Source organism: Merops nubicus, unplaced genomic scaffold (assembly GCF_000691845.1).
Source record: "Merops nubicus isolate BGI_N331 unplaced genomic scaffold, ASM69184v1 scaffold13102, whole genome shotgun sequence".
Classification (NCBI taxonomy): Eukaryota; Metazoa; Chordata; class Aves; order Coraciiformes; family Meropidae; genus Merops; species Merops nubicus.
Window position 1 is genome coordinate 562 of NW_008594513.1, and position 27,554 is coordinate 28,115.

At 34.4% G+C, this 27,554-nt stretch overlaps 1 protein-coding gene across 1 annotated transcript in view; it reads left to right on the forward strand.

The window, feature by feature from the left end:
• Positions 1-27,554, forward strand: part of LRRN3 (leucine rich repeat neuronal 3) — a 34,246-nt gene that overhangs the window by 225 nt on the left and 6,467 nt on the right. The window lies entirely within an intron of this gene.

The window sequence follows — 27,554 nt, forward strand, 5'->3', positions numbered from 1 at the left end:
TTTTGTAAAGTTATTTTACTAGCATATTTTCACATTTTATTTTTTAAATGGACATGCAATTGTAATTAGCTTTTTGTGCCACAGATAACCTAAATATGTTTGCAAGAGTATCAGATTTGTGCATTTTTTAGCTTGAAATATAACATCAAAGGATAAAAGCGTATAGAGGGAGAACGTTTTCCCTAATGTTTCAGATGCAAAATCAAATTACACAGTTGCTCTGTGTTTTGAAACCAATAAAACAAGATACAGGACAGCCTCCTTTCTTCTCTCCAGTGCTAGGATGAAGGGAAATGCTGTTTATGTCAGGACCTAAAAGCCACTGAGCAGTGAGGCTGAATGAATATATCACAAACATTTATTGAATTTCTGCCATCCTATATCTTAAGGATTGTGGCAAATGTTTTCACTTAAAAACATCCTCTTTCCAGTTAGAAGGGACAGTGTGAATGTCTGATTATTGATGCAGCTGGAACAGACACGTTAGGTAAAAAGGATTGCATTAAGCAGGAGAGTTCTAATCTTCTTTGGTAATTAACAGGATCACAGCAGGGTGCCTCTAAAGTATATATTCATGTAAGGACACTGCTCAAATCCATCACTATAAAAGCTTTGCCTGTTTTAGTACAAGAAGGCTCAGAACTGTTTGTCTTTGCTTTCCATGTCTTTGTTTTCACATGTCTAGTTGGAGTTTCTGCCCAGCACTGCTGTTCAAAAAGAAAAGAACCCCACATAAGGGGATGGAGGGGGCAGTGAATGCAAAGGGATAGAAAAAAGACAGTAATTTTTTATGTAACCTATTTAATCAGCATAAAATCCCATGCTAGCACTATTGTTGACTAATGTGTTTGTGTTTATGAATGTTCATGTCATTTCTGTCATGCAGTATGAGTGTCCCTTCAGAGGAAAACACATTCAGCATGGATCTGTGATTCATGCATCAGTGAAAGCCAGAGATATTTTACTTTGCACCATGAAAAAGAAAGGTTAGGTATCTAATGCATGCATCAGAGTGAAAAAATACAACCTGCATCTTCTTGTTTGCTTTTTAGAGTACTATTTCTGTATCAAAAACAGATCAGTATTTAGAATATTTCTCCTACTCCTTTTCTTCCTGCCACTCCTTCACTCCTGTACGCCCTGGAGAACATCATAAAGAATCTGTTCCTTTACAACAACAAAATTATTTGCCTATAATTGTAGAGTTACTGTGTTTTGAGAAACACACACTGTGAGACAACCATCAACAGATAGCCAATGGCTGTAAGCCTGTCACCTTTCCATAAATGTCAGGAAACGGGTAGCTTAACAATACGTATGGTAAGAAGTCAATTAATTCAGGTGACCTTTGTAAATGGTGACAATAAAGCAGCTCTGACAATATGCCACAGCATTCGATATTCCCTCTGGAAAATGAATGAGCTTAAGAAGAGGTTTCCTTTTCAGAGTACAAAATGAAAGGTATTGAAGCATTAGCTCCTGCTATTGGCAAGCTTGCTTCCTCTATCTCAGATGGTCTATGAAATCTGTTTGAAGCAAGCTGGCTTATGTTATTATGTGAACCACAGTCTCTGGTTCAATTAATTAAATATCCTGTTTTCACCCACATCACTTGTGCTTTTTAGTTTTTAGAACAAGAATTTCAAGCTACTGGCTTGGTTTTTTACTGAAATGTTATACAATAAGGGGACAAAACCTGATTCTGATCTCTTCATGCTATATGCAAAGGACTACTCAGATGAAACTTTTTTTGTATGTCATGGTGCATGCTCAGCTTTTCTGAATCTTTCTCCTTACTCATTTTTACTGTAGAAATTAAGTAAATATGAGTAACTTTATACTAATGCATCATGGAGTTTGCCACATATATTAAAGTAGCAAATTAGAGTATATTGATACGCCCAACAGTTTCAGGAAAACATGGTCATTCCAGTCATACATATAGAGAGAAAATGTTGTACATGCATCATATCATCAGCACACAGAATAGACATTCTCAACCAGCAAAGCAGTCATAATGTATGGTGACTGTATTTTGGTTAATACTCTCTCAAAGCTCCTGCAATAATGTTGTAGAGTCAGACAATGACTGGCTGACGTTGTTATGGCAACGCTGAAGTACCACCTTTCAGGGTGGTAGATCTGAGCAAGGCATCTAAGCATGCCTGATTGGAGTTCCCAGAAGTAGGTATTTCTCTTTTGCATGAGAATTAGATCAGATCAACTAGGCAACATTGCTACCTTTACTGCAGATCAAAAATACCATGCATAACCTTTAACTGATCAAGAATGAACAACTTATGAAAAAAACACACTTGTGATGACTTGTCCCTTGACACTGGAGGACACAATTAAGTGTTTTCAAGTAAGAGCAACCATTTAGCAGTGTTGGAGCCACCTTCTTTGGCTCCTACCTCTAATTTTTATTACATTAATTATGATTCTACAAGCAACCCAAAACCTTTGCTGTTGCTGATAACCACTCTAACTTTAAAAGGCTGGTGTTTAATAGCCAGCCTTTAAAGCATCTCAACCAACAGAAGATAAGCAGTAGAAAGCAAAGTTTTTCAAGACAAGCTCTATCTTAACTTTTGAAAGAAAAGTCGTGACAGAGAAACAAATAAAACTTTTTTGAACTACAAGTATGTTTTTAGTGAGATATGGAATATCAGTGATTTAGTTAATTCTTATGTCCTTCCTCCAGATAGTACCATTAAAACCTGAAGAAAACCAAAACTCTTGAGAGAGACACTGCCAGAAACTATCTTAATAAACCCTTCCATTTTGAATTCCACAGACTTTACTCAATATCCATTAAACAAAACTGACAAAACCCTAATTTCATCAGTACCACTCAGGGAACTATTTTCTGAAAACAAAAACTGGACAGCTTCTAAAATTTTTATAAGTCTTCAAGCCCTCACACTGAAAAGAATATTAATTCTTATTCTAAGAATACAACAAGCAATTAAAATCCTTTACTTTACTGAAGGAAAAATGTGAGTAGAATTTGAGAAGAAACAGTATTGACAGATGTCATTAGAAAAGTCATTAAACACATTAGTATTAAGAGAAAAATCAATACTTCTCATTACAACTGTAATGTAACTGTAAAAACTAATTACATTGCCACTTATTCAACTGACCAGTCCACAATCTGTTAAATGCTGTTATTGTGAAATGACATATTTCATAAAAACTTTCTTTAATATCCTTGATGCCAAAACTTCATTTAGACAAACAGTATGACCTTCAATGTTATACATAAAATCTATAAATGATGTCATCAGTGTTTCCGCAATAAGATCATATCCTCAGCTCACTTGAACTGATGGTTTTATTAGCACAGCACATGGAGCTATACTCATCTACACCAGAGGAACATCCAGTATGGATGCCAATAAGACTATTCCACTTTGGGCTCTTTGTGGAGTAGCTGAGTGCACCGCCTACTCAGAGGGAGCATTTTCATGAGGGCAAAATACAACCTACTTTCACAATTTTCCTTAATCCAAATACCCTTTGTCAATAGGATTTCCTATTTCTTATATGTGGAAGATGCTGATGTATACTAAATTGACCATAATAAAAAGAACAGCAAAGAAAAAAAAAGATAGTCAACATGTGCACATTTCCTTCTCTCATTTAACCACATGTTCTAGTCATATGAATGAAAGGAAGCATCAGTTGATAAATAGGTTTATATTTATCACAATCATTTACTTCTATTTTCTTATTTCTTAGCTTTAATTTAGAAACTGCTTGAAAGAACAAGTAACAGATATGCTCCGACCCCTAGTATTTCCAAACCTTCTTAGTGGTTTTCTGCAAAACACAAACAAATGTAAATACATTAAAATTAAGGGAAAGGTTAATTTCATAAACAGAAATTTATACAGTGTATCCTTCAAAGATGCGTCATTAAGAAATATTTCTTCTTCACAAAAGATTTATCTCAACAAAACTCACTCTCTTTTCGTTTTCCTATTCACTGTAACTGCTTGGCCACAAGTAGTAATGCTCTAATTCAAAGGAAATAAGAAATAACATCTCAGTATTCCCATTATTTCTATTCAGCTGCTGTATTTCTGGAATTCATTAAAATATCTGCCCCAAATTTAATGGTAGCTTAACTCTACTGACCTCTGAATTAGAGCAGAAAAGAATTTTTGTCTCTTTTCTGCTTTCAACTCCCACAATCTCAGTCAAACTGAGAAATGCTTTTTGACAATATTGGCACGAAAGAAATCATTTAGCAGTTCCCTTTCTTGCATAAGCATCTGTATTCAGAGGTAAACAGCACAAAGCTGAACTGGTACAGGGAATATTTTTCAAAATATCTGCTGAGTTTAAGTATTACCTAAAGAGTCTTTTATTAGAGGGTTCTTGTCATGCAAATAACAACCACTCTGCCAGGAAATACTTTAAAGTCTCTAAACCATTTGGTATAAGAAAGGTAAAAATCTTAAGCTCCTTGAAGCTTTAAAAAATAAAATATTTTTTTTTAAAAAAAAGCTTACACATTTCTCTGTTTAGGGATCAGACAATTTCAGAAAGTACCTGTTGAATAAATTACAAAATAACAAACCAGAATAAACATCATGTAATAGAACACACAATGAAGAGCAAAGTCGTGCACTGACACCTTTTTAAAACCACCACAGAATAGCCATTATCCTGGATAAGGAAAGATGACTTTCCTCTTAGTCTTTACAAAGGCAATGAGATGGTCAGACATTACTAGGGCTCTTCTAGTGTAGCCTTGAGAGGTTAGAGGAAACCATGGCTCAGTTTGGTTAGTTTTGTCATCATGGTGCTAAAATAAAAAGTCAACGTTATTCGAGACAGCACAAGAAATATATCCTTGACTTGGGAGGCACTTAAATAAGTGCAAATGTTTAACTTGTTCCCTGAATAAGAATAAACACAAATGTCTCCTAGTACTTCTGCTTTACAATAGTGGCACATCTCTGCTGAAATGGAGATATATATGTGTCACTATTTATATCATATTTATGTGATATATTCTGTACCTAAAGCCTAATAAAATTGTTCCTCTTGATGGGAATAATTTTTATGTGGAGACGGAGACTTTTCTCAAAGATTTTAGCAAGTGTCATGGTAGCTGTAAATCAGACTAAAGACATTGGTTTCTTCACCCCTAGCTCACTCCTGTTGCCAAGTTCTTTTTCCTGATCTTCCTCTCCCCTCTGGAAAGCAGCTTTCTCTAGAGGTCATGCCAAGTACCAGAAATTTTTGCAGATGACGCTTAACAGTGAGCTAATTCACAGTGTTTCCATCAAAGTGCAGAATTACCTGCTGTGTTCCTCACACTGTCCAGCTCCATGCTGCAGGCCACAGAAGGAGCAGAGAAGCGAGAGACCTTGCTCTTGTCTAGGCTCACATATGGGCTGAGCCTTCCAAAAAACTTCTTCCCTATGTAACAACAGCTCCAAACCCACTGCACAATATGAAATGGCTCTTTTCCACATCCCATACAGAAATCAGGCTTTAAACATTCTTCCTCCCTCTCCACTGCAAAAAAAATATGTTCCAGGAACAACACAATGAGTTAACAAAGTACAATATTTTCTCTTTTCAAATTCTAAACAAATACAAAAAAGCCTTTTGGTATGAAAAATAAAATTACAATCAAGTGGTGCTTCATTACCACTGTAGCTTGAGGGACATTATCTGTACAACACCCATTTAGTACCAGTTTATAATAAAATAGGGTTGTTACTTAGGTTATCCTGTAAGCCTAACACTACAAGTTTATCCTAGATACATTCAATGTATTACACCTTTTTGAATACGTCTTTTCATTTTTACACAATATGCACCATGTTAACTTTCAAAAAGCTGAGACTTTTAGCTGAGACTATACAGCAGCTATTTCATGACACTTCCAGAATACAGTAATTTCACTGCTTGCTTCATTTTAATTTATTTGGCCAGTTACTTGCTGGTAAGCCCAAGCACAAGGCTAAAACTCTACAGCACTTGAGAGAAATTGAATGATTAATGAGCACTATACCAGTTTATAGAAGTATCCTTATGAGGTGAGAGAGGAATAAGTGAGATAATTGCAGATACAATGATGTGTAAAGCTAGAAATGTTTGTCTGAATAGCAATTTCACCCAGCACATATAATTCAGATAACATATTCTTCTGAATGTTGCTTTGATATAGATTATCCAGTCATCAATACTGTATCAGACAAACACATTTTCAGTCATTTTCTTTTTATTGTGCAATAAGAGACAAAAGAGATATTCAGCATACTATTCTAGGCTTAGACTCTAAACTCCAAACTCCAAAAACACATAAGGAAAAGTACTCTGGCCTCCAAGAGTAGCAGCTGAGCTGCTGGACTTTATCTTTCCTGGGCATAAAGAACAGCCAGTCAATCTGTGGAACTGCACAGCAAGAGTCCTATATTTTTCACTTCCATAGACCCAAGAAAAAATTATGTGTTTGGATACACATCACACAAACCCTATACTCATTCTGATAGGAAGAAACCCCCTTAGATACTAGTGAATAGAGTACTTTTATTACTCTATTCACTAGAGTAAAACTCACTTTTATATTTCAATGGTGTTATCTCTAAAATAGTACATTTTCATAACTAAACATGCTACTAAGAACCTGTGGTTCAGAACAAGTCCTAGTGTACTTGGACTATATGCTTACTACTGCTCTGTTTCAGCAGCAGTCAGGAGAGCCAATGCATTTGTGTTCACTCTGGTACAGATGCTTCCATTCCTTTAAAGCCCAGTAACAACCAAATACCAGCTTTCATTCTTCAAGAGGGACACTCATTTTGTAACACACATTCTGTTACTTCTAACCACAACAACAAAAAAAGTGCAAAAGGTATATTAAAACAACTTTAAGATAGAACCCAAAATCTGATTAACTATGACTCACACAGTATCTATAACTTTCATCAGCTGCAGATAGTAAAGCATATATTGCCCTTTATTGTACCTCTAAATCTGGTGATACTGTGTATTTGCTGGTGATTTCTGGTGTGTTCAAATACCTTAGTAAAACCAGACTAAATCAAAACCATTGTGGAAGCCTCAACTGAAATTGTTATCTTTTTTTCATTCTTGAATTTTTGCTGATTGTCTTTGTTTCCACTTTCCTATTAACATTATTTTAAAAGAGTTCTGTGTAAAAGTAATTATAAGAAAAATATCAGCTAAAAAAAAAAAAAATGAAACTATTACCATTAAAATTTCCATATTAGATAGAACAACACAGAAACCTTTCACAGATGGTCCTTAGAATTGCCATCTTTGAGTGTAATTTTACTTCCCCTGTGGTAAATGGCAAAATTCCCATTGATGTGAACAGATGCAGAAAGGATTCATAAGTGCTTTTTGGTATTTTCATAATTTTTCTATCTAGAAATGCAAAATCCATCATGTTGCTTTACTTCTACTCATGCCACAAAGTAAAAGACAAAAGTAATGGCTTAAGAACTTGCCTTCTTGTTTGAAATAATCCTAATTACAACTGGTATGGTACAACCTCTTATCCAAAACTTTCTGATAAACAAGGTTCTGATGAAAGGAAATCTACCCAGCCAGTTAGAAAAAAAAAAAAACAAACACCTTTGAAATCACAGTTCATATCGCCTAGAAAAGCTGGTTAGGTAGTTTTCCTAAATACTACACAATGAGAGACACAGGAAACAAACCTAGTTTTCAACTTCTGGTCAAATAGAGTTTAAGCAAGCAGAATTATGCAAAACAATTGGAAACTACTGTGCATTCTGTTTTGCCTGTGCAAGGAAACAGTAATATTCAGAAACAATGATCTTGAACATAGAATCATAGACTCATAGAATTAAGTTTGAAAATACCTTTAAGATTGAGTTTAACCATTAACTTAATTCTATCAAGTCCACTGCCAAACTGTGTTCCTAAGCACCATATCTACATGACTTTTAAACACATCCAGGGATGGAGATTCCACTACTTCCCTGGGCAGCCTGTTCATAAGGAGAAGCAAAGCTCTTCAGTATTTAATATGCACCTTATCTTGTAATATAACTCACAGATATTAAAATTTTTTTAAAATTAACAATGTTTCAAAAACCACATGGTCCTCACTGTATCGTATTGCTCCTATTTATATTTCACTTGTCTGTAGTAAACATTTTTCCATGAAGGACATCTGTGTTTACATGGTCACTTTATCACCTGTGAGCAAAGGGAATGAGATTATGGATAGTTTGTTTTTAAGAGTTTCCATGCACAAAACAAACTAAACTAACTGAATTTATTTATTTTGTACTTCTATGGCTACTTGACAAATGAATGAGGAAAGTAAAAAACCAAATACAAATAGCAATACAAGTGTATTGCTATTCACATCATTAATAGCAATAAGAATTTAAGAATATAACTTAATGCTCCCAAACATTCAGAGGAGGTACTCCCCGGAAAACTTTGACTTTTTACTTGTTTGTCATAATGGTTAACTTGCAACTTAGAATTCATTGCAAAACTGTTCATGAGTTGTGTCCTCTTTTCCCCAGTTCTAGTCTAGACCACTGTACATTTCTCTTGTCATTAATGAGTTAGATCTCCTGGAAAAGAATATACTATAATCATCTGATCCTCAGATCTTCACATTTGCTGCATGAATCCATCCTCTCCATCCAATCAAAAAGATGCTTAACACATTTTGAAATTGTATATTCTTAAAGAATGCTACATTCACCTATAGCTAGAATGTCTAAATAATTCTGTTCATGATCATTACTGTTACACTGGGGAATAAAAAGGAAATGGGAAAAAAAAAATAAAGCAAAACAACAGAAAAAATACCACCAGTTGGTATAGTTGGTTTATGCCAACACAGGTTCTGGCCTTCTGTTGCAAATTTCAATACTTTTTCTCTTTTAAGGGTTGCAAAACTCATAAACTTTCCAGTTTTTAAGTGTTATTCTTCATCATTGCTCTGACAGTCTCTGAGGTTTACCAAAAGTTCACAAAAGGCAACAAAAAATCCTTCCATTTACCTCAATTGAATGTGGATTAAGTCTTTGTAGTCTTTACTTGGTTTAAATTTGTTTTATATGCTATTTCTTCAACATATCTTGTGCTGGTGTGTCCTTAGCAAAGGCACAAAGACATAGAAAACGTTATCAAATAATGAAGACAAATTGATAAAAGGTTTATACAAAAACACACCCTAGCAGCCTAACACAAATACGCCAGGGAAACAATAATAGTTACATTGAGATTGTAGACTATCTACCTACAACTATTCAATGGTAATAAATTTTGTTTGCCATGTCAAAGTACAGTATTGAGTCCACATGGAAGAAAATCAACCATGCTCTATGTCAGATGGGATGGTCAAAGGACAAGACTAATAAATCCCGCATACCTGCTAGTAAGAAACTCCAAAGTTTGATTTTTACCTTCTGTAAGCTGGTTCGACATAATAGCTGACTTTGCTTCAAGCAGAAGATTGGACTAGAGACTTCCTGAGGTTGCACATCCAACTTGACTAGCCCATGATGCTATTATCCTCTCAGTAGAGGGGCTTGCTCCTTTGCTAAAATTCTTAGGTGACAATCTACAGCACCACTATCATCAGAGTCTGCTTAGATGTCTTAGATGACTGTATCAGAGGAGAACAATTAAGATGTTACCAGAGGTGCAATGCACTGTCCAGTCTGTCCTGCTACAAGTTTTGGATTTAGTCTCTGAGCCAGAGGTATGGAGTTGAAAGTTTTGAGAAGGCAGGCAGCCTGACAGATTGCTAGCAGATGTAGAGGAAACAAAATCCCATTTAGTCATGAGGCAATATTTGCTTTGCTGTTAACTACCATGAGAAGGGTAATTTGACCACAACCCAGCAGGATACTAAAAAATTTTTAAATGCCCACCTGTCTTGTTTACAATTTTTAAAATAATACACTGTATTTATTCAGGTAACAGAAAACAGCTATGTTCTAGTAGGAGAGGAGAAAAATTCCCTGAAACATCACCGTCTTGCAAACTATATATTTCTGCTTGGCCAGGTGTTCAGTGTATTTCATAGGTCTGGGGGTGAATATACTCCAGTTTTATATACAGACTTGAAAACACAGCATCAGCAATTCTGAATTAGAATTAGCATAATAACAACTTCATATTAAGCTCTAAACTTTGGCTTTCACTTCCTAGACTGGCATTTTACTTCATGAAGTGAATATACTTAAACTGTTTCACTCTTTACATGATATAAACCCACAATGAGTTTCATGGGGAGTGATTCTGCTGATAAATCTTGCTAATTTGTAGCTATTATTTGTGCTGAGTTTCTCATAGTTATCTTCAATATCAAGATTCATCCAGTAATTACTTCTACCACAATAATTTAAGAAACATGAACTGGTCAATTAGTTGCCTAAAATTTAGAGTACCTTTATACAGATGATAAAATGAACACTATTTTTAGGCCTAATCTTTGAAAAAAAGACATCAGTGTGTACAGGATGACAAATTAGAACCATGCTATAATGCTACACGTAATTCACTGAAGCCATGGAATGTAAATCAGAGCAGAAATAAGCTGCAGCACTGATCTCCAGTGTTTGCTCTACTGTTATCAGTGGATAACATAAGACAGACCTTTCAGTGCTAAGTTCTGAATGTGCATAAAATCATTGTCATGAGATTTACTTAGTACTAAGTTTAGAGGGAGGGTCAGAAAGCCCTAAAAGTGTTTTTCTCATATTAGAAAACATATTGTGCAGAGAGTGTGCATTTCTGTTCTCTAGCACGAGAAAAAGCTACAATTTGATAACGTTCATAAAGAAAAACGTTTCCAAAAAAAAATTATATTTGATGATCTTAATCACTGGTATTATATCAACTCTCTAAATCAATAATCCAACACAAACATACTCTAAATTCAAAAGTCTGACACACAAATAAGTTTTAGAAGTACCAAGCATTTCACCAAAATAATATCAATGTTATATTATAGACAATTTCTAAGCTATGATCTTTATATTTTCTGGACAAAGTCTGCTTCTTGCCATTCATTGGGGTGAAGTATTTGAATGCAATTCAAACCAAGATATTAATGATACCTTATAAAATTATTTCCTTTTATAACAAGGATGGATTGCTCATTTTACAACAACTTGCAGAATTAATTACCATACATTTTCAAGAAAAATCACTAAATGTTTGGCGTCAGAAGAACTCCTGTTCAGGCCTGCAACTGGACTTGTATGAACTACAAAATCACATCTTTGTAAATACCTGCTGGCTTTTCACTCTGTCACTGTCATTCAAGCTATATGCTTAATGGAATTTGACTAATTACAGGAAATCTTATTTAAGTGCAAAAGACAACTTTTAAAATTCTATTAAGTTTCTGCTTATGTGACCTGATAATCACACCCCACAAACATGAACAGCACTTAGAGCATCCACAGCTATATCTTATTGACAGTAAATACAGATAGTTTGACAGCAGAAAAACCAGTTTAAACTTAGTAACTGAGTGTTTAAGTAACTTCCTGAGCCATGCAAAATACAAGCATATGAAAGACTCAAGGTAAAAGCTGAAGCAGATCTAATTCATTGTTATGTAAATACTATAGAGGAAAGCCATAAAGAAAAAATTGAGAATATGAAACTGTATATGATACTGCTTTCCACACTGCCAATTTACATGTGTTTTATTCTTGGACTTTTTGTGCAAAATGCAAAAAAAGGGTTACCCTAGCAACTGCCACATGTTACTCAGTTTATTTCTGAGACAGAGAGCAGCCTATAAAAGAATAATACTGTGCACTTTTATCGGGATCTCTCAGCATCACAGAGAATTGGGAACTAAGTGTCACAGCATGCAGAGGTTATTTGCTTTAAGCAGGAATATTAAAGAAAAAGTGTTGTATATATTTTACATGTATCTTTCTGCAATCTCATTTTCTCTATTGCTCTATGTGTAAATTAAAAACAAAGATTAAGAGGTATATGGAGAAAAATGTACACTCTGTCTAACCTGACAGTTGTTTACTGCATTCTCTTTTTATTACAGTTCTAGTAGACTGCTATACTGAACAAGTAAGACTTTCAAAACTTCTTTAATGATATAGAAGACATCATCTTGCAAAGCATAATCATACAGATCTCCAATTCCCATAATCCTTCAAAGGTTAAGTTTTAGTTCAAAGTAAGAATTAAAGCTTTTCGCAGTTAATCACCTGCCCTCTCTCCCCAAAATGAACTCTTTGTTAGGCCCTGTATAATTTATGAGTTGTCTTGCAATAGTAACCAAATAACCAGCATACTAAAAAGGGGGCCAGCTGAAGTTAGCCATGAATGAACACACCTTAAGAAAAACTTTCTTTTGTTTTTGAAGCCTGGAAAGAGGCCTTTCTGTCCACCTGAGAACCACAGCCCGGATCCCAGAGACAGACCTTTTTCTGAGCAGTCAGCACCGGAATCAAGCCAGGACAAATAATTTATAGTTTATAGGTCAAGCTAGCAATTGAAAGCTCTTTTCTCATCTCCCAGTACGTTTGTTTTTTTCCGGTTCCAACATGAAAATGGCTTTGATAGAACAGAAAAAGAGACTTGGTTAAAGCCTGACTCCTCATTCAGATAATAAAATATTTCTAAATTTGTACTTGAAACAGAATAATGAAAAATTAAAAAGTCTTTGGATTTATATAAGCATTTGAATGTTTGAATATTCTTCCTGCTAGCTATTTTCACAAGCTTTAACCAGTAAATACTGCTCGATTTTACTTGTCTCTGCTGCTTTGTTCTGTAACATCATGTACCTAAGGAAAGAATACAAAAGCTGAGGAACAGCTCAACAGAAGAAAATATGTGGAAATACAATTTTTCTGCAATTATTAGGGATGGAGATTTTGCAAAACCTAGGAAGAATGGCATTTGGCTAAACCTGCAAAATACAGTACTAAACTGACAAGGAAAACAACAGCACTTACAGAAGTCCTGAACAGGTAAGAAGTTTTGAACAGGTCTAGTAGCATAGAATCTTCTTCATTTGTGAGGGTAAACTAATAGAGGCTAATTCTATATTTAGGCTTCGGGAAGAATTCAAGCCAGAAGTGCCCAAGACATGAATGAAGGTGTCTGTGAATTGGACTGAAAATAACACACATTCATTTCTTACATACCATTTATACCTACGTATGTTGGGCAGTCCAAATGCTAAAAGCACATGCTTCCCTTTGGAAGCACATATACTTTAAAAAATTATTAAAGATATGTAAATTAAACACAATAAATTCAGGGGCAAAGTTATGCTAGTCAAGAGCACACACACAAATAAGTGATTAGATTCTTAAAACTTAATTTATCTTTGGTAATACATACAATAGATTATTCTTTTGATGCTTAGTTTAATCAAACTACAGAAAACAGAATAGCAGGGAGCATATAAATAGACTTTTTTTTTTTCGTTCCCTTGGGGCACAATATAGAGTAATCAATTGTAAATTAATTGGGGAAAATTTGTTTTGCATAGCATAAAGAGGCAAAACATTAATTCAGAGTCATTTGCTTAATGGCATTTCTAATATGTTATGCATGTATTCAGCCTAATTCTTTATAGTGAGATGCAAAACAACAATTAACAAGGATGTAAATACCAATAAACTGTAATATACTTCTTTATTAAACAAGTAAAACTAGAGTCAAAATACTAGATAATCTTTAAATTTACCAAGGAATATTCAGAGTAGTTATTTGAGTGTATCAAAACCTTCATCAATTAATGACAATTTATAATTATTTTATTACATTTAGGCACATAGATATTGAAAGACATTCAGTAGCACAGAGGTTGTATATTGTACAATATATCTGTATTTAAGTGTTCAAATCAGTGATAGGTCCCTATATGTTACTTTAGTTCTCATATAAACTTAATACTTGCTCTGAGTACACTTTAAATAGAAACCAATATTGATTTTTAATGTTATAAATATATATTTCTAGAAATTGTTCTATTTATAAACAAAATCCTGCTTGTGGTTTGTCTTGTATTTGTATATTTATTTTATCTTTCTATACAAGATAGAGAGACAGAATTTTTTTAAAAGCCATTCTATGGTTAAAGTCCCTCAACATATCTTCCAAGGAAAGAGCACAGATACATAAAAAAAAAAAAAAAAAAAAAAAAAAAAAAAACCCACAAAAAAAAAAAAAATACCCACACTTTTTAAAAATCACAAGCATTTTGCATTTTACTGGTCTTAAGAAACCTAATTTTAATTGGTGACTTACTGAATATGAGATTGAATAGATGATACTCTTGCTCTGATTAAATGTCAAGGCCATGGAGCTGTTCTTTCAAAGTGACTGAGCAATAATTTGTTCTGTATAATGAACATTCCAAATGATTTATATGCCCAATATTTTTCTATTCTTATCAATGAAATGTCTCGATCTAGTATATTAAATTGTAGCTTCTTTATCATAAGTTTTGGTTTAATAAAATTTCACTTTTATTTTTAACAATAGAAGCAAACTGATGCACACTTAACTTGATTGTGACTAGATCTCTGTCACCAGGCAGAGGAAGCAATGGTCAGAAATCTTATTTCTTTTATGGAAAAGAGTGGCTTGTGATGATTTTCGCTTTTCATATCATAAATGAGAACCCTATATTCAAGTTCCTGTCCTCAAATCCACCATTTCCACAGCCAGAGGCATTGTAGGTCAATGTGGTTATCTTAGAAAGATAAGTTTTGTGTGACTCTGTACAAGGCTAAGCTCCAGAGGCACTCTAGGTCCATGCGGTTATCTTAGAAAATGAAGCTCATCATCACACTCTTCTATAATCTATGCCTAACCAGGCACAATTGAGCCCTTAGGAATTAATAGACTTTTCTAAGTGGCATAAAAAGCATCTCTCAGCAGAAAAGAACATCATGTGCACTGGACCATTCTGTTCAAGTTCCTTTCATGTAAGAATTCAGAAAATAGATTACAAGTATTTCTAGAAATATTTCTAGTATTTTTAGAACTTATGTCTATAACACAGAAAGATAAACCTGGGGAAAAGGTGCAAAAAATATTTGCGAATGTTACTGAGACATTCTGAATGATGTTACAGGACAACACTTGCATCCTTTTTTTGCTTTTCAAATTTGTATGAATAACTCTGTTTTCACTCAAAAAGCTGTGCAAAATGAATTTTAGGTCTGTTACTTAAAATCGTTCAGCTTAAAGCAAATTCTGATTTGGGTTCAATAAAGTTCATAAACAATACTTTATGAAAAGTGAGCCATTCACTTAGAAAATAGCTCCAACAAAAAGTGTTACACAGAGAAAACAGTAAACTCAGAATATCAAAGAACAATATGAATTATTATATTTATTGAAATTGCATGAATGAAAAACAAAAGGTATTTAAAGGAGCATGCAGTTAAATTCTGTAATTCAGAACTAGTAAGCGAAATCTAATACATATGACAGCACACAACAGAAAGCAGGAAACACTGATAACCCAAAAAAACATGAAGCTTAGGCTAGAATTTGAGATCTTTCAGACGACGTGTAATAAAAGTTGAGCTCTTGTAGAAGTCAAATTCTTACCACATGCGTCCCCAAACAGGCATTAGACAGATAGCTCTAGCCTGAGCAAAAAACAAAGGGCCCTCATAGGACAGAGGAATTATTTTTTTTTTTTTTTTTTTTTTTCTCTGAGAACTGATGGAATTCACTGAGTACAGCAGAAGTAGAATTAAGTTACCATCAATTCAGTTTTACTTCCAACTCAGTTAACTTCCCAAGATGGTGAGCAAGAGAACCACAAAACTGGGGGGATGGGAAATTTCCTTTCTCTTTCCACTCATCTTACACTCTCCTGTCTGCCTGTAGCAGACAAAAACTGTTATCACTGTTTGTACCTACAGCTTTCAGAATAAGCAAAATTTTAATTTATTACAACTAATAATTTTTCACCTAGTTAAATTCCTTAAAATTCCACAGCTATTTTACAAAGCTAAGCTGCAACTTAGATGACCAAACTGAAAATAAAAGAAAAATCATAGTTTGATGTCTTTTTTTACCAATTACTTTTACTTTAAACTCTGAAGCTGACTGGCAGGAAGACTATGAATGCTACATAACAGCATCCCCCAAATCAGAATGTTCAAGGCTAGGAGATATGGACGGAGCTACCTTAAACTGATTTCCAATCAATAAGTTCCCGAATATTTTCCAGTTACAGAAATAAATGAAAGCACAATTAAACACAGCTGCATTCTTACACATCAAAACTGTAGAATACTCTGTATGTATCTTCCTTTCCTATGGCAAATCAGTGCAGTGGAACTTTATTTTTAACTCTACTGACATCTATTTTATGAAGAAATAGGTATGGTATTGCCATGAGTGTCAGTACCCTCATTAATATTGTCACATCAGACAGAAGTCACTGAAATCTGATGATAATAATTTTGAATATAAAAAAGTATATTTAATAAATAGTGTATTACAGGAACTGTTGCTTTAAAAATACATTGTCTGACAGAGCCAAATAATTACCTACACTTGTCTGGTACTTATTTGTAAAATCCATCTATCCCTGCAACATTCTTTTTATAACATACAGAATGGAAGCTTAACACTTCTAAACATTAAAATATCAAACTAGTATGTGTAGCCTCTGGAATTAAGGGTTTTTCCCAGCAAAGAAATTGTATTTCATGCTTCTTAGCTATTGTTATTTTTAAAAGGGAAAGCAATTAAAACCATGGTGAAAAATTCATCAGGAGTGATTTTTGTAGAAAAAAAAATATGATAGACTTGGTAGCAGTAAGATAGAAATGAGCCTGTTCCAAAACAATCTGCCTAAACTAATTACCAAACTAATGAAGGCTAATCATTTCAAACCTTAATAACAGCTTGAAAAATATGTTATTTCACAATTAAGCAAATGAAGCAGAAAGATTTTTCCACTAGAATGTGCAGACATATCTTTCCATTAGATTTTGAGGATCACATTTGTATGTAATCTACTATTTTGTTTATACAGTAAAGCAAAATAAATAAAAGCAAATCTTCCCATTCACCAAACATAGTTAGTAGGTTGCAAAATTCTTTTACATTCTGTAACAAGTTCAAAGGAGAAAAATGTTGTCTCTCTCTCCTTAACAGTTCTAGAAATTGAGTCCATAAATAGGGGACAAGTACTTGAGGGCATCAATAGGAGTCTTTCTGCTTTACCAGAATAGAATTCTTACTTCTCTGACACAAAGGGGAGCTCCTGTAGAAATTCTTGAAAGAATTAAACCCCTGAAAATAGCTTAGAAGACCAGGAAGAGGAAAAAATGGAGCTCATCAAGACTACTTCACCTTAAGGTTTCCTAGGTTATCAGTTTGGCAAGTACACAGTATTAAAATGAGATTATTCACAATGCAAAAACAAATAAAAAAAACCAACTATGATTATCAGCTGCACATGGGATCTGCAAACATTATGTGAGCATTGCCTACACCCAAAACATCCTTGATACCTTCTTATTTATTAGATAATCATCCTGGATAGTGATAAGAAAAAGTTTTTGCAATCCTGCTGGAGATACATTCAAAAGATCTCTTAATTCTCAACAAAACAATTATTCATTTCAAACCAGTAATTCCCTTGACAAAAGAAAATACTTTGGTAATAGACCAGGCTACCAATAACACAACTTGCTCAATTTCTGGTGAAATCTTTTAGAACTGGCAGAGATCACTACACGATCACTTCATCGTCTTTGAAAGGTAATGGAGAACACAAGAGGTGCCTGAGGACTGGGGGAAACCCAGCGTCACTCCGGTCTTCCAAAAGGGCAAGAAGGAAGACCCAGGAAACTACAGGTCAGTCAGTCTCACCTCCAGCCCTTTAAAGGGGGTAGAACAGCTTATTCTGGACATCATCTTTAAGCACATATAGGAAAAGATTATTAGGAGTGGTCAATATGGATTCAGCAAAGGGAAATCTTGTCTGACCAGTCTTACAGCCTTCTATGATGGCATGACTGGATGGGTAGATGAGGGGAGCAGTGGATGTTGTCTACCTTAACTTCAGCAAGGCTTTTGACACTGTCTCCCATTACATTCTCATAGGTAAGCTTATGAAGTGTGTGTTAAATGAGTGGACTGTGAGATGGATTGAGAACTGGCTGAATAACAGAGTTCAGACAGTTGTGATCAGCAGCACAGAGTATGGTTGGAGTCCTGTAGCTAGCAACACTCCCCAGGGATCCGTACTGGGTCAAGCCTTGTTCAGCATATTCATGAGTGACTAGAAGAAGGATAGAGTGTACCGTCAGCAAGTTTGCTGATGATACAAAACTGGGACAAGTGGTTGACACACCAGAAGGTTGTGCTGCCATTCAGCAAGACATGGACAGACTAAGGTTGGAGAGAGAGGAACCTAAAGAAGTTCAACAAAGGTAAATGATAGGTCCTGCTCCTAGGGAGGAATAACCCCACGAACCGGTACAGGTTAGGGGTTAACCTGCTGAAAAACAGCTCCACAGAAAATTCCCTGGGAAACCTGGTGGACAGCAAGTTAACCATGAGTCAGCAGTGTGCTCTTGCACCCAAGAAGGCCAATGGTATCCTGGGGTGCATTAAGAAGAGCACGGCTAGGAGGTCAAGGGAGATCCTCCTCCCCCTCTGCTCTGTCCTAGTGAGACTATATCTGGAGTAGTATTTTCAGTTCTATGCTCCCCAGTTCAAGAGAGACAGGCAGCTAGTGGAGAGAGTCCAACAGAAAGCTACAAAGATGACTAGGTGACTGGAACATCTCTCTTACGAGGAAATGCTGAGAGACCTGGGCCTGTTTAGCCTAGAGAAGAGAAGGCTGAGAGGGGTCTTATCGATGCTTAGCAATATCTAAAGGGTGGGTGTCAAGAGGATGGAACCAGACTCTTTTCAGTGATGCCCAGTGACAAGAAAAGGGGCAACCGTCAGAAACCAGAACACAGGAAGTTCCATCTGAACTTTACTTTGAGGGTGACGGAACAGGCTGCCCAGAGAGGTTGTGGAGTCTCCTTCTCTGGAGGTATTGAAAACGCTCCTGGACACAATGCTGTGCAACCTGCTCTGGGTGACCCTTCTTTGACAGAGGTTTTGGACTAGGCGATATCCAGAGGTCCCTCGAATCCCTACTATTCTGTGATTCTATGACAGTTTTCAAATGAATACCAAGCTTTGCTTTATCTTCATCAATATGTAACTGCAGTCTTCCATTTTTATTTCTTTCAAGGTAAAGCTGCTTTTCATAACTAAATATCTATGTCTCCATCGGCAGTAGATTTTCCATGTTTCTTTAAAATGTTAGACTACTGAATATTCAGTTTTTAGTGTCCATATGATATATAAACTCAAAGGACATTAAAAGGGATTTAGACATCTTGACTGTAAAGAGAACTCATCTCAATAATTCTTCAGTGTTTTGTTCCAAGACAGGCTTTTATTAACTATCTAAAAATAGTTTAAGTGTTGTAAAAGTTGACCCTTAAAAACAAATTATTTGTAGAAAAAGAGCAATGAAACAGCAAGTTTATTTTTAACTTATCTATTACCACTCAACTCTGATGTTTAGCAGCAACATGGGAAATATAATGAAACTAAACCCCAATTTTTCAAGCCAAAGATTTTATGGCCTTTGTGTATTTTCCTTCCTGCTTGTAATGCAGGTCTTGATCAATCCTAAAAGCTTGCTCCTGAAGGACTGTCAAACAAAGCTATTTCACTTCATAACTGCTAAAACTTTCTACTCAATACTTCTACATCTTTCAAATGGTACTGCATCTTCCCTGGGTGTAGCTCACATTATCTCTCATGAATGACAGGAGACAGAAAAGAGCATTCTGTCACCTTCGGGGAAATATTTTCATTTTTTTGACTTTTCAAGTTCTCAGCCATTCAGATGTGTTCCTTTGCCTATTCATTTAATTCCAGAATAACGACAACCTTTACCTTTAGAAAAAGTTACTTTAGGTTAAAGTTACCTAAAGTTAAAGGTCACTTTAACCTTAAAGTTACCAGATGGCAATGAAGATTTAGAATGGGAATTTCAGGATTACATCATGATCATTCTCCACAACCAGCATTAGAAACTGAACCTGATTGGTCAGGGTTTGAAAATATAGGAGTTAAAACACTCAGACTGTTCCGCATCCCCTATTCCACATGACAAAAAATAAATCTGGAGTTACTTTCAAAATTTTCGATTTCTACATATGACAGGATACCATAAGGACAGTTTAATGTATCCTAACACAAACTTAACAACTGGCACAGATTTTGAACCTCAGATGCTTTCCATGCTTTGTTTTCTTTGCATTAAGAATGGTAAAGCAATTTAAGGTGACATTTCCATGCTCATTAGCAGAGGACACAGAGTCATTTGCAAGGAGACAGACAGGTGGTTCATAAATTCCATCGTTATAATATTGAACAAGGCGACAACTACTGCCTGAAGGAAGGATAATTATAATATAAGAGACTTTAACTATATATTCTGACTAGAGGTCTAGAACCATATACAGCATTTCATGGGAGTTCTTACCTGTGGCTGATAAATGAAACTAATGGGGTTTGGCATATGCTAGGTTCATATTTGCTTTTTCAAAAAAGGCATGCCTGTGCCAGTGATCCTCCTATCAAATCAAATATCCCATATCTTTCTCCTTACTTCTGATAGTTCTTCTGATGTCTTCCAGCTTTGAAGCAGAAATTACTACTAGACCCTGAAAGCTTAATTCATCATTTCATACTATTGGAATGTCACACTGTTGAAATATCTATCTTTCTTCACATATTCAAGCTGTTTTACTGCTGGAAAAGAGAGCCACATCATTGTTTGAAAGCAAAAATGCTGAAATCAGACTTAAAAATAAATGTCTCACAATAAAAAAGCAGGTTGTTTTGACCTAACATTATCATTATTACAAAATTATGTCATATATTTTTGGAAGGACAAACTGGAAAGACAATTTGAAATTGTTCATCTATCCCACTTCAACACTAGTGATGAACAAAACTCTTCATTCAATCATTCCATAATCACCACTAATAGGGTCCTTTCAGTATCTTAATTGAAACTTAATTTCTGCTCAGTTTGAAAAGCCATTTTGCTATAGCAAGATGCATTTCATTGCACAAATGCATCTGTACATCTCTAAGATTCTTATCATAATACGTGAGGCAGTGTTCCTGAGGTATGCACCTACAGCAGATATGTCTATCCATAGTCTTTGAATCATAAGGAGGAATCACAACAAAATGCAACAGAAATTACGCTTCTCAATGGAAATCTAGCACAGGCTCTGAGTACAGTGATCACAATCTGGTTGATTGACTTGAATACTTTTAACAGTAACTACTGGTCAAAATTCCCTGGGACATCAGAACCTTGATTTTAACACTGCTGTCAGATTTGGCATCCAAAATGCAGAATAGTGATGAAAAAGGATGATAGATGCTAGAGACCTAAGAAATACAAAATCAAGATGTGACTGTATCATGCAAGTTTCATAATTGAAATAAATCTGTTCAGTGACATGCTAATGAGCCAAATCATTTAACATTAAAGGACTGAATGAATGCAAAAAAATCTTTTAAAATAGTAGGAAATGATAGAAGGATCGTACATTGGAAAAAGATGAAGTAGGTAAGGTGGTTATAAAACTACACATGCTAGAAGTACAATAGTTTAAATAAATTTGCCATTTTGAAAGGAAAAGAAAAACCCTTGAAAGAGGATTCAGTTGCTGTGCCAGGAACTATATGATTACTTAGCTGTAGTACCACACACAGTAGAAGGGATACTGTACTTAACTGTAAGTGTTGCTATTTATTTTGTATTTTTACTCTTTCTTCTGGTCATATTTGAAAAAGCAAGTCATAAAGAGAAAATAAGATCAGCATTTTAATGTATTCACTTCTGGGGAAATAAGAAATGAACCATGATAATCCTGTAGTGTGGATTAGAGCTGACGAAGGGGTCATAAAAGCACAAAAGCAATAATTTCAGGTCTAAAAACGTTAGTTTTGCAAATTATATTAAAAAATTAAACATGTAATGGTATTAATGAGATGCTCAGCTAAGCAAAAACTGTAATTAAAACTAAATACAAACCAAAATACTTTCTGATATCAGAAATGACAGTATCTCTATGAGCTGGTAGTTTATAAGTATGCATAAATCACTCCAACTGATATAAACCACAGCAGAAAACAGTACTTTTATTTTCAGCTCTTTACAATACTATTCTAGTTTATGCATTGTCAGTTTTTGCATTCTCAAATTGTTTTTCATCAAATCATTACTCTACACTGCCTCAAGCTAAATTAAAAAAAAAAAAAAAAAAATCAATTTCTGTTGAACAATACATTGTGAACCTGGTTTCCCAAGTGGCTCAGAATGAAAGTAATCATCCAATATATTCACAATTATAAAGTTAAATTCAGCCTAATTTCATAAGAAAATTCATGACATAGAAAATATTATCTCATCTACTACTGGCACCTCCAAAATATATATTTTTTTTTTTTTATTAAGGTATTTCTACTTACTATAATGACAAACAATACATTTTTTTCCCTTAATACATCTCTGTGTAACATAAGTACACATCAAGTACTTACTGGGATTGTAGCAGGATTTTCTTTATATAACTACACTCATTAGGCCCTTTTATGTTTTAAGATTATTATAGTTGATAATCAGTACAGTACACAGTGGACTTCTTTTTAATTTTTTAAGGACACTTACCCTTGATGTGACCATTTCCCCAAACAAACCATAAATATACCAAAAGCTAAAAGGTGAATCCATTAACCATTAGGAGTCTGCCATTAAAGACAGACCATTTAATATAACTTAGGTCTTTCAAGCCTAAATGTTTGTTATTAAAAAATATTTAATAGAAATTTTAACACCTAAAATTACAGTGTTTCTTACGATGTTATTTTTTTACAGCAACCTTTTTCCCACAATAAATTTTTAAAAATTAATAAATTCCCAGGGAAAACATTATATACTAAATACAGCCACTATCTTTCTCTTCCTTTATTGCAGCTACCTGAACACACCTGTTTCTATGTTTTAGGCATGTTTAATATTTACATTTTAAGAGCCATAAGGGAAAAAAAAACATCACAAAATGCAGATTTTGCCAATAGCTGTGCAGGATTTTGGCTAGGTTTTTTTACTAGTCAAATGTACCATAGATCCCCAGAACTGGTATGATAGATTTCTAGAAAATCAAGCCAAAACTGGTCTCACTCATCTTTAGTTCTGGCCATCTGCTTGAAGCATCTGGTAACTCAGTACATTCACCCACATCCAGAACGTGACTGCTCGCTTGCCAACTATGTGCCTAGGTAACTGCCAATATGTGCTTCTACTAACATGACAACTGTCAAAAAGAAGTTGAACATGTACGAATAAATCTAAATTAAACTAACACATTACTTTCCCAAGTTACAGCAATAATTTTTTGACATAATTGCTTGATAATGGCAACGAAAAATAAATTACTTAGACAGTGAAACCTTTCTAAGTTTTCGGATTATTATAAAGATAAAGATCTAATTACTTTGAAAGGTTATTCTTAACATTTAATCCTTGCTATTTTTCTCTGACAATAGAAAACACATATGTGCAGTTACTATTTAAGAAAAAAAATCTAAACAAGTAATTCTAGGAACAAGTTAAATTTTTAGAAGAATACAACAGAATTATACATTCAATATCTGATTTTAAGAAGAAACAAGAAATCAGATCATATTCTTTGTAAAGTTTCTTTTACAACTAATCTAAGTATATAAAATTATTAGATGTAGTCTAGCTGCCACACATTAAAAATATTGCATGAGGACTTAGAATGCCATATCAGAAATTAGAATATAAATGGTAAAGAAATGTGCAACTTCCATTTAAATTCATCCTCTTGTCATGTAAATACAATTTTCTAACACCTGTGCTATAAAAAAAGAACTAAAGAATGAAGTAATTGTAATTACTGAAATTTTTAACTCCTTCACCAAGTATCAAATGAATTTTCTGTCTTCTTTTGCTAGGACATCTGTGAAAAGGTCAGATTTAGTCAATGGCTAGGGAGTGTGTGATTAAAAGTTAAAAGCACATGAGAGAGTTCTACAGACAGAAAATCCAAAATCAATGACTACAAATGTAATCCAGGATCATGATAGTAAACTACAGTTAAGAGGAAAAGGGAAATCCCACAGATATCTGGAGACTGACGTAGTGTCTTCTTTTTTTTCTTGCCCTGAATCATCAGCTGTCCCTCTTCTTCTATTTAAATTTTAAGCTCCATAGAGTGAAGGTCACAGTTTTGTTTTGCAGCAAGTTAGCACACAAGACATCGTGGCCCTTATACACTATTGTCCTTATACAGTAGTATGATTCCAACTTTTAATTAGTGCACAATATTGCAGCTGCCACCAAATTAATAATAGTTTAAAATCTTGTATTATTTCTATTAAGCATTGTGATTATGATTGACAAAGACCTTACTCACATGTAGGTGATCCATACCTACCTGCCATTCCAGCATCAGTCATGGTAATCCAGTTTAAAATACATTAGGAAACAAGTACTATATCTTTTCCATCCTCCTATTTTAAAAGCATGTTTAAAAGAATGTTTAACCAAATGTTCATTTAAGTCCATTGAAGTTATTCTAAAATATCATGTGTAATATATTATCACACACTATATGTAAAGGTTCCTTTGGCTTACACTTTACTTTGTTTTCAGCACATCTATTTTAAATACTGTATTTTCAAAACGTTACGATTTATTGTTTTGCAATGTTTTCAAAAATACTTTAAAGTAACACTGATTTTTACAAGAAATAGAACTACAGCAAGCTCTTAAAGAATCCTACATGATAATTCCTCTGATCTGTTTTACCGCATTAAGATGCATTAAACAAGAGCACAAGGACAGTAGACACAAAGTCCACAGATACAAAGAACTTTTAAGGATGTATGAAACCTCATAACGGTTTAAGATATTAGAAATTGTCCTCTTTTACAGTCTTATTAAACATTTTAGCTTCTGCCTTTCTCACAGGCAAATTTATTCAAAGTAAGGAAAAAATTAAAAGGAAGTGTAATGAGTTCACAAAATAAATATAAACACATATGCTGAACTAATTTGGATACTGCAAATTGCTTCTAGGGTTAAATACAGGTAGCTTTGTCATTTCCTCTACATCTTGCAGTTAATGTTATTCAGGGCCAGCCTGAAGTTCTACAAATGAGTCATTAGGAAAAAAGTAAAGCAGATTTACAAAATTAGTCAATATCCCAGCTGAAAGCCCTAGTAAATTTTTCAAACATGTCCAGATATTTCAGATACTCACTTTTGAGATTTTCAGCCTAAGACTCCAAAAATCCAGCTGGCATCTGATACTGTCAGCTGCCCAAGCTGAACACCTCAGAACTAAGATAGTCAGAAATATACTCATTTAAAAAAAAAAAAAAAAAACACATTTTGATGTGAGATTATGTTAGTTGTATGCAAGAATGGAAAACATGAAGAGCATATTACAGTGAACTGTTAATTTGTATTTGCAAAAAGAAACAGGATTCTGCATGAAACTCCTCTTGAGAGAGCGGAATGAAAGCAAAACTACATATGCTAGCAGAAATTCTTTCAGGTTTTACAAAGCATACAGGATTTCCAGCAACTGTATTGAACCAACGAGTAGAGCTTACTTCCAGAAATAATTTTACTCAAGACTGATTCTGTTTTGAAAATCTGTATTATGTTTTTGTGCCTTAACCTAAATTTGTTGTCCTGCCTCAGCCACAAACTTTCTGTACATATTTCAATAAAAACTTCACGCTTACATTTTTATAGAGGGGAAAAAATGCCATATTTTTGTGTCAGTTCTTGAAATATGTCAAATATATGAGCTGTTGCATCTTTGATAACACAATAAGGAAAAATTGCCTTGTAAAATTATAAGATATTAAATGTTCAAACTCAAGTCTGTATATTTCCATAACAAACACTTAAAAAAAAAAAAAATCCCTAAGTGCTGCAGCTAAAACCAAGTGAGGTATGAAATGTCTTGTGGCTTAATTTTTGGTTAGTGACATTTCCAGATTTCTGTCCTTAGAAATGCTCAAAGTGATTATAATGACAAGAATTGAGAAGTGGCTCTTTCAGCTGACGTGTTTGAAAGGTAGCTTTGTGTGAACAGCTGTGTTTTCAAAATGCTTGCCACCTCTAAATTGGTCCTTGTGAAGTGAACTGTTTGCCTTATTGCCAGCAGGGCACATTGCAGTGTAGCTGTTGCATTTTTAGTTTTTATCACTGTCTCTCTAACTGCTGAAGTGGAAAAGAAAGATTGCCAAAACCTGACGTGTTTCTTTTCCTTTCTGCCCACTCTGACTTGGTTCTTAGCTGTCTGTTGCTCAGTTTATTCACTCACTGAATGCCTTTTCCAGCTCAAATAATGGTGATACCCTCTCGTAAACCAAGGCCCCAGCTGTCAATAGTAGTAAATGAAACAAACCTAGTTAAGACATACCGATCATTGTCTACACAAGAGATAATTAGGCTGCAAAAAGTCACACACATCAGGGTGCATTTTTCTAAAAGCAAGAGTTAACACCTTAAAAGCAAGAGGCACAACTTATTTAGTAAAACAATAAGTATGCATTGTAAGAGGGATGGACTTCCAGAAATAAATAAATATTCTGTCCACAAAGATTTGAAAAGGTTTAGGACAGCAGTTCTAGTACAGAAAAACAATAGTAATAACACAGAACATAATTACTAATAAGCAATACTAATTTTTTAGATGCGGACTCTGTTTATACTTTTAAATTGCAGACATGACAAAGCAAACCATACAATTTTACCTGGATGAGGAAACACATGTACAATCAGAGTCCACACAAAGATGTATATAAATCCAGCTGGGTAAAGAATTACATGCATAGCTGCTGCTCCTGCTTGTGTGAGAACACTTACTCACAGCTCAGCTTACTGGTGACAATTTGCTGCTGAGCCTCATCTCTACAAGCTTTTTCATTAGGCACCACAGTAGGTACAAGTTTTAAGAATCACTTCCATCACATCAAAAACATTGAGATGTCACCAAAACCCACTAAAAAAGAGCTATAATAAAAACAGTATTTTTGCTTAACAGATAATGCTGACATAATTGCACTATTTGAAATAACTATATTTTTAAAGAAAATAACAACTTTTGCACAGGAACCTCTGTATATGTAAATCTCAGGTACTTTAAATACTACTCAAAGGAACAGAACAAATAACCTTCAAGCTCTCTTTGTCCTTCTTATTAGTACCTTTAAAACTGGATATTTGAAATTCAAAACTTACACATAAAACGGTGGACAGTATAAAGCACTTAGCTTTAAAGCACTGGAATCCATTAACAGAAATCCTGAAAATCACTGTTAGTAAGAGCATTTCATTTTAATCTTTAATTTAGTGTTATCACTACATATTTACTATTAGCAGTATATTAATG